This window comes from Symphalangus syndactylus, chromosome 16 (assembly GCF_028878055.3).
Source record: "Symphalangus syndactylus isolate Jambi chromosome 16, NHGRI_mSymSyn1-v2.1_pri, whole genome shotgun sequence".
NCBI classification, from domain to species: domain Eukaryota; kingdom Metazoa; phylum Chordata; class Mammalia; order Primates; family Hylobatidae; genus Symphalangus; species Symphalangus syndactylus.
In genome coordinates this window covers 84,678,033-84,686,951 of record NC_072438.2, presented here as the reverse complement: position 1 = coordinate 84,686,951, position 8,919 = coordinate 84,678,033, and the positions used below count along the sequence as shown (strand labels likewise).

Here is an 8,919-nt window from a genome sequence, read left to right as displayed (position 1 = left end):
GACTGAATTGTGGTCTCTGGCCTCTGGCCTAGAGTTCTCTTACTTCTTGCATGCAGATTTTCAGTAAATGACAAAAGCCATATTACAGATTTTTAATTCCAACCTTTATCCACATAAGCAAAAGTCAAATTCTGTTGCTATACTCCATTGATTGCTAAAATCACACCCCACTTTATTTGACCATTTTTTCCTAAATTTTATAATTGATTATATTAGTATGTTGAAAAATAGGCTATATGCCTTTATCATGAAATCCCTAAGATCTTTCAGTTTCCTAATGATACTGTTGCCCTTGACTTCTAATGGCTTCTTTTACAGAGCTCTCACACTTTATCCCTAGTTTGGACAGATTGCTTTCTAGGACTGCAGCACAGCTGTCATCCTAGCCATTTGTTTTCATTGCCTATTTTAGTTCATCTTTTCTTAGATTTCACATTTTGCCCCTTCAAGAATTTGTAGTCCAGTCCCTTGTTCCTGGCTAATAGCTGTGATTATTTCCTTTGTTTCCTGAGTTTGTAAAATGTGTACTTGTAGAGATTTTGCATTTCTGGGGATACAATATTTTACCCCATTGTTAAACAAAAAGGTTGGCTGGAGAAATAGAAACCTGTGTACGTTCGTCCCCCAACCCCCAGAACTTAGAACTTTCTAGTATCCAGCATTGGTAATAGCAAGTGTGGAAGAAAACCGATTCTTGATCCTTCATAGATGATCTTTTTGATTGTTTCTTAATGGAACCCTCTTTTGTGCTGTGAAATTTTACCATTTTCCAATTTTACAATTTTGTGTTCTGATATTTTACAAAGAAAAGCCTAGGTGGCAGTATTTTTATTCCATTTTGCTATGGTTTTTGGTGCCCTTTCCATATCAAAACTCATGTTTTATTTTAACTCTCAAATTTTATTCCATTTAAACATTCTCCTTCCTCATTCTTAACATTTTTGAATATTTGAAATTACCTATATTTAATACTCTAGTCTCACGTTTTCCATCTTTGACTTGTTGGTAAATATTCTAAGAAATAATATTTTCTAAATCTTCCTTCCAGGCATTCTTGGTTATTTTTACCTCTGCAATCAAATTTCTGACATCAGAACTCTATCTTGCTCTCACTTTGTATTTTTTCAAAGCTACAATTTTACTTTATCATCCTGAGTTCTTTGTAGTATACCAAATAGGAGAAGATAAATGTTATGTTCTATGAAATGTCTACTTTATTTGAATAATATTGTTTCTATGTTCATCTTGAGCCTAAACTTCTAAAATGCTAGTCTTTCTCAAAACTGTGGATATCCCGGCTGATTTCTCACTTATACAAATGAAGATTTAGGCTGATTCATATTGCTATTGTGTTGGTGTGTTTCCCTACACTGCTTCTCTTCTGAAAGAGAGAATGGAATTAAATCTTTGTGTACAGGAGTGGCTGAGGACAGGATTTATGTTAGGTGCCACAAGTGTCAAACCAGTAGAGCATGCTGTTGAGAAGCATCAAGTCAATGAGTGTCAGCCAGAATATTAATGACCCTGTTCTTCTAGAAAGTTGGCTCAATTTATTTCTATAAAAGTTCTCAGGCTATAATGGCAGAGATGAACACTTATGGTAGACAATCACTCCTTGCACCTGGGGGAGGTGGTAAGGGACCAGTTGTCACTCATGTTCCCTAGAATATTTAATTACACATCCTGATTACTTGCCACATCCCAAATCTGCTCCCAATTTCTTTTACTCTGATACTGGAATCATTCTATGGTTCTGCCAACAAAAACATCTCCTACATCTACGGTAGCCTTTTCTGAATATTCTGGCCTGTGACTGCCTTTTTTTCTGTCAGATATATCAACATTGTCCCATTTTTTAAATTTTCTATTCTATCTATTTCTATCCACTGATTGCTAAAATCACACCCCACTTTATTTGACCGTTTTTTCCTAAACTTTATTTTTATTTTATTTTATTTATTTTTTTTTTTGAGACGGAATCTCGCTCTCTCACCCAGGCTGGAGTGCAGTGGCGCGATCTCGGCTCACTGCAAGCTCCGCCTCCCGGGTTCACGCCATTCTCCTGCCTCAGCCTCTCTGAGTAGCTGGGACTACAGGCGCCCGCCACCACGCCCGGCTAATTTTTTGTATTTTTAGTAGAGACAGGGTTTCACGTGGTCTCGATCTCCTGACCTCGTGATCCGCCCGCCTCGGCCTCCCAAAGTGCTGGGATTACAAGCGTGAGCCACCGTGCCCGGCCTTCCTAAACTTTATAATTGATTACATTAGTATGTTGAAAAATAGGCTATATGCCTTTATCATGAAATTCCTAAGATCTTTTAGTTTCCTAATGATACTGTTGCCCTTGACTTCTAATGGCTTCTTTTACAGAGCTCTCACACTTTATCCCTACTTTGGAGAGATTGCTTGATGGTCCTCTTTCTGTTCATGTTTCAATCATTCTTTTCAAGTTTTTACTGTCCAAAACTTCAGTTAAAAACCACTTACTGGGAAAACAGAGAAGATAAACATTATGTTTGTTGAGTGTGACCTCTGAGTGCAAGGTAGTAAAGGTTGTTTCGTAAATCATGGCAAAAGATGAGCTTCCAACAGTAACCGGTATTTTCAAAAACCAAGACACGCATGCGCGTGCGCGCGCACACACACACACACACACACACACACACACACACACACGTATTACTGGGCAGAAAACAAACTTGCTTATTGCTCCTGAGGGAGACACTAGCTCTATCTTCCCAGGCTGTTCATCATGCAAGTATCTTTGAAGAGAATCTGTGAAGATACTAGAACAAAGACACTCATGCCTCTGTAATGGAGACATGCAGTAACAGGAAGGCCCATAGAAAATTGTGTCCCAGCAGTGTTTTGGCCTAAGCACTAATACATTTTTCTGTTGAAATAATTTGGACCCAAGTATCCACCATGACCCTCTCTATTGGAAACAGAGAGCCTGACTTAGAACCAGTGCAAACTTAGCAGCCTATCGGGCCTTCTGCTCCAGGCTGAGCCTGTTTTAGTTTTTCACTTCAAAAGGACAAAACATCGGGCTGAAATATAAACAACCCAAGAAACGAAGGGGGAGAATAAGGCCACGTGCCCCAAAAAGGTTTATTTACATCACTCTCATTAGTCTTCCATCATCTTGAGGTTTAAATGTGCCAGCAAACAAGTGTCTTTATCAAATCCTGATGAAATGTGGAAAGGATAGATAACTCCTCTAGAAACCAGTATGCTTTTTCTTTTTTTAATTTTTTGCACTGTCCTTAAAGGATGCATCAAATTTGGCTTTGTATCATAATTATCTGGGTTGAAGCCTTTATCCTCTGATTTATTAACTCCTTAAAAGCAAAAATTATGTCTTAATTATCTATCAGAGATATGTCCTAAAAGACTGTTTGGAAACAGTATGTTAAAATCAGTTAAAGTGAAAAATGCATCTCAAATAAAAGAAAGGATGTCTCTAATAAAAGACAACTTTTAAAACTTAATTGGCAACCAAAATGTACATTCTTTTTCAATATATATCAAAATATTATAATGACATTAAATAACATTTTATTGTGCTTTGTCAGCATTTCATTACGTTAAGATAAACACCTATTTGTTGAAATTTTATTATTCACTATTTAAATACAGAAAAGTAAAATTTTATGAGAATTCCATAACCTTGCGATCTTCTCAGAACAGAATATTGATTTTCTATCAGTGTGCTTCAAATATGAAAAATACTATCCTTTGGTCAATTATATCATACAATTTGAGAAATGAGAAGATCTAATATAGTTTTCTGAATATAACTCATAACATGTGATATATTGAAAATGACCACATATTGTGATATATATTGAAAACAAGTGCATATTCAATGATTTGATTCAGTGTTTTTGCACAAAAGAAATTTATAACATTCATGGGTATATTATACAAATACAACTGTAAACCAATATACCATAGAATCACAGACATTAAAGAGGTGGTTTCGTTTGCTTAATGCAGCCACATTGCTTCGAAAAATTAAGAAATAAGCATCAGAGAAGCTGATGATTTGACCACGGTCCTCCTGTAAGAACCCAGCAAAATTAAGACACTAACGTAAATCTTTTGACTCCTAATAAATTCTTTTGTCATAATAATGAGAAACCTCTTTTTCCATTTTTTTTTTTTTTTGCATAAGAATATCACTTTATTTTCCCTCAGGTAATTTTTCTATGGCTTCAACATTTTCTCTTCAAAATTAGAAGAAAAATATCCCAAAGTTTAGAACTGGATCACTTGGCCCTTTCTCTTCTTATCTCCTCCCAGTTCAAAATGCTTGCATCTCTTAATGGCCAGCATCCTCTTGGATCTGTAGTTAGACTCAACACATTCCAGCCTTAGCACAATCTTCTTTGTGGTCTTAGCATTCTTACGGAAAATTGGCTTTGTCTGCCCACCACAGCCACTCTGCTTCCGATCATAGCGCCTCTTTCCCTGGGCATACAAAGAATCCTTGCCCTTCTTATACTGTGTCACTTTGTGAGGCTGATGCTTGCTACACTTCTTACAGAAAGTTCTTCAGCTTTTAGGTACTTTGACGATCTTTGCAGCCTGGCTGTTTTGTTTATATGATGAAAACGAGAAACCGCACCCGAGACCCTCGCCTCGCGCAGCTCTCGCCTAACAGGAAAGGGAAGAAAGAGCTCTCTTTTTCATAACTAATGAATTTAAATAGATTTTGAGCCCATTTTCAAAACTAGAAGGGGAAAGGGAAATATTTTAAAAGTTACAAATATGATTAGGTCAAATAATCACTAAGAGGGCACATCTATTAATAGAACAGGAATATAGGATGCCATAGGCATCTCAAAAATCTCAGAACCTTTAGAAAGCACTAGCATTCTCTATGCACACACTTGCAAAAAAAAATGTTAGCATTGTCAACAAGTATCTACTTCTCTTTTGCACAGGTCTTTTAGTTTAAGGAGAGTGTTTCTTTATTGTGATAGAAACAGCTCAAGTAGTGTTCTCCCATATTACAGATTAAGAAGATGAGATCCAAAGAGGTGAATGACCTACCAACATGCCTAGAACTAGCAAATGCAACTGCAAGAACAATTCCTGAAAACAGGCTAAGTATTAAATCACTAAAATAATAATTAAATCACTTGCTCCATAAAAACATAACTATTCTTGAAACTTTACTTATAAACTTTCAAATTAAAAATAAGTGATAGCCAGATTCCTTTTTATCCCACTATGGATGCATATCCATAATTGTTTATATTTATTTAATTTTACCTTTTGCTATATGCCTTCTCTTATATTTGGACCTTTCTCAGCTTTTCTTCATAATAACCTTGTTCCAATCACAGCACAATAACCTTTACCACTGTTTCAACAACAGTCTCATCAACCATTTTCATCTGTTAAAAGGAAGCACTCCTAGCTGACCTCAATATTTACCCTGTCTTTACTGAGTGAAAGCTGGTGACCTCCAGCCTGTGTGGTTTTGCTCCAAAGAAGCTTGTGTAAACCTGCATTGTACATTAGCACATCCTGGGAGCTTTATAAAAAATACCAGTGCTAGAGCCGAAAGCCAGAAAAGTCAGATCTTTGAAGATATAATTTTAAACCTCCCCACTTGATTGTATGTGTTATTGAAGTCACTCAGTCTAGGGTACTTTGTTATATTAGCCCTAAGACACCTCCTCTTTCTTACAGCTCTTCACTTTAATATTCCAAACTAAGTATTTTACACACATGGACCAAGCCCTACATTCAAAATTCCATAGGCTGGAACAGAAGATTTAGAGCTAACGATGACATTCTATGAAAAGAAACCCCAACATTTCTTAAGAACAATGAACATATAAATCACTTGTATATGTTTGACTGCTAAGGAGTAGGTATTCAACAAATAACTATTGAATAAGGGAGAAAATAAATGCAGTAATAAATGAAAAACAGAGTAATATATGAACCGATAAGGGGTCCTTAAAGTAAATGTGTTTAGAACTATGCCTTAATTGAATAAGGGGCATGAAATATAAGTATGGGATGCCAGATCAGGGAACTGTTTTGAGGGAAGAGCTTCATTAGCAAAGCATTTATTAGATTGAACCATAAGAAATCAATAATATTTGACTATTATGAACCACAAAGATGGCAGTTTCATGTTACAAACTAATAATTTCTTATGAGTGGCTCATGGGTATTTCACACTGTTCATCTGTTCCCTTTGAGTTACAGCTAGTTATTCGTATACTTATGACATTTTTATGAAAATCAAACTAAGCAATGGAGCTTAAAGCACAGAGATGAAATATTTTACTTAAAATTTTAAAACGTGTGTAGATGAAAAACAGAGTAATACATGTGTGATTGAATAAATTTAAGGTTGTTCCTCAGGGATAAATCTCAGCATATTTTTAATATGTGGTAGTGATATAGCCTCAGGACATTTTAATATCACATTTTTCTGTGACTTTATGGATTTCACAAACCCAATTGCTACAGTAAACCAATTGTACCTCTGGGCAATTACAAAAAAAAGTGGCCCTACCTGTGGAGGACATAGCTTTAATAAGGTCAAATGACTTGAAGAGCAGAGTCCAGGATTAATTTCAGCTCCCACTTGCCACCCTGCCCTAGTGCACTTATGCAGTGAACAACCTGCACAACCATATACGAAGAACACATACTGTTGACTACTGAACAACATGGGTTTGAACTGCACGGTTCCACTTATACGCAGATTTTCTTCCACCGCTGTCACTACTGAGACAGTAAAACCAACACATCATCTCCCTCCTCCTCCTCAGCCTACTCAGTGTGAAGACAACCAGGATGAAGACCTTTATGATGATCCACTTCCACTTAATAAGTAGTAAATATATTTTCTTTTCCTTATAATTTTCTTAATCAGTTTCTTTTCTCTAGCATATTTATTATATGAATATAGTATATAATAATATAACATATGAAATATGTGTTAATCAACTATTGATGTTACCAGTAAGGCTTACAGTCAACAATAGGCCATTAGTAGTTAAGTTTTTGAGGAGTCGAAAGTTATAAATTTTCAACTGTGCAGGGAGTTGGCAACCCCAACCCTCACGTTGCTCAAAGGTCAACTGTGCATAATTGTCTAAATCAGAAATTAGTTCATTTTCTTAGCCAGTTGTGATTTTATTGCCATAAGAAATGAGGCAGACATTACAGGATAAGTACATGTTTGAAAACCAAAGTATCACATTTTACTAGTCAATTATTGCTTATATAAAGGTACACTGAATAGTGTTCACGTAGCACCATGGGAGATTTAGGTAGTGAAAGCATTTGTAAAAATAAAAATAAAAAAAGAATGTATTTGTGTGTGTGTTCATGTGTGTGATATGCCCAAGCATATCTAGAGCCACTACTTTTTGATATATGCATGGTATGGCTAGGCAAGAAGGACTTTACCTACACCTTGGAGTCTGCTTCAATTGTGACCCCTTTAAAACCTCTCCAAAGACAAGAGTAATTGGCCATAGTAAGATCCAATAATTACTTCATTTGAAGCCAGTTAAATGAACAAGTACCTGCACACAATTTAGCTGAAGTATTGAAGAGAAATCTGACCATTAATGTTGATAAGAGAAGACTCCCAGGAATTCTGTGAAACACATCTCTTTTTTGAAATGAGTACAGAGATTTTTGAAGCCACATACTTGAGAGCAACCATAAATGAACACAATATGCCACTCCCAAGTTTTCCCCAAGACAGGAAAAAATAATTAGCTAAGAAAATAAATAGTTAAATAAATATAAGCAATTATACAATAAGTGTGAAGGAACTTCAGGCATTAAAGAAATAGGAAGGTGAGACTCTGAACTGCCTGGGCCACCATGAAGCAAGTGTTCTTATCCATAACACTGAATTTTGAAATGGGCACTGTAAGTTTGGAAGTCTTAATGTACTTTGAAAATTAATTCTTTCATTTTTGTTAAAAGTTATATATTACTGGCTGGGCGTGGTGGCTCACTCCTGTAATCCCAGCACTTTGGGAGGCCGAGGTGGGCGGATCACAAAGTCAGGAGATGGAGACCATTCTGGCTAACATGGTGAAACCCTGTCTTTACTAAAAATACAAAAATTAGCCGGGCATGGTGGCAGGTGCCTGTAGACCCAGCTACTCGAGAGGCTGAGACAGGAGAATGGCGTGAACCCGGGAGGTGGAGTTTGCAGTGAGCAGAGTTCACACCACTGCACTCCAGCCTGGGAGATAGAGCAAGACTCTGTCTCTCAAAAAAAAAAAAAAAAAAAAAAAAAAAAAAAAAAAAGTTATACATTACTCAGAAACTATAAACACTTTTCTCCAGATAGTGTTAATTTATTTTCTTAATGATACTTAATAGTCTAATATCTCATTCAGCTAAATGAGTTTAAACTAAACTTTAATAGTTTAAAAGGGGATTATACTATTTCAAGTAATACTAAATATCCAGAGGAAAAGCCACCATTCCAGAAAAACCTCACAATTTTAATTATTATATTTTATGACTATAATATTGTAATACACATTTACAGCAGATATATTGGTTTCCAGGGAAAAAAACACTGCAATCTTAATTTTAAGATCTAACAAAATGCAATTGCTCATCTGCAAGTAAAAAGCAATGTGGTCGTATGTTATTCTTGAAAGTATTTCTATATTTAAATTATCTTTTTATTATAAATATCAACATTTCAGGATTCTAAACAGTAAATAACTTTGCAATCAAAAGATATTTGGGGAAAAACTGATTTCAAATATCTTTGAGTAGGAATGTCTGGTAATTAAGTCCTAAACTTTCTACAAAAAATTACAGTCCACCTACAACAGTTCTGGTACAAAAGTAACTTCTTGAATAATTAGACTGGCTTTGTTCTTTCCTGGAATCATCTATTAGGCA

At 35.7% G+C, this 8,919-nt stretch overlaps 1 pseudogene; it reads right to left on the bottom strand.

Annotated features, from left to right (window-relative positions):
* Positions 1-4,159: 4,159 nt before the first annotated feature.
* On the bottom strand, positions 4,160-5,399 carry LOC129464646 (large ribosomal subunit protein eL42-like; annotated as a pseudogene).
* Between the last annotated feature and the right edge of the window lie 3,520 nt (positions 5,400-8,919).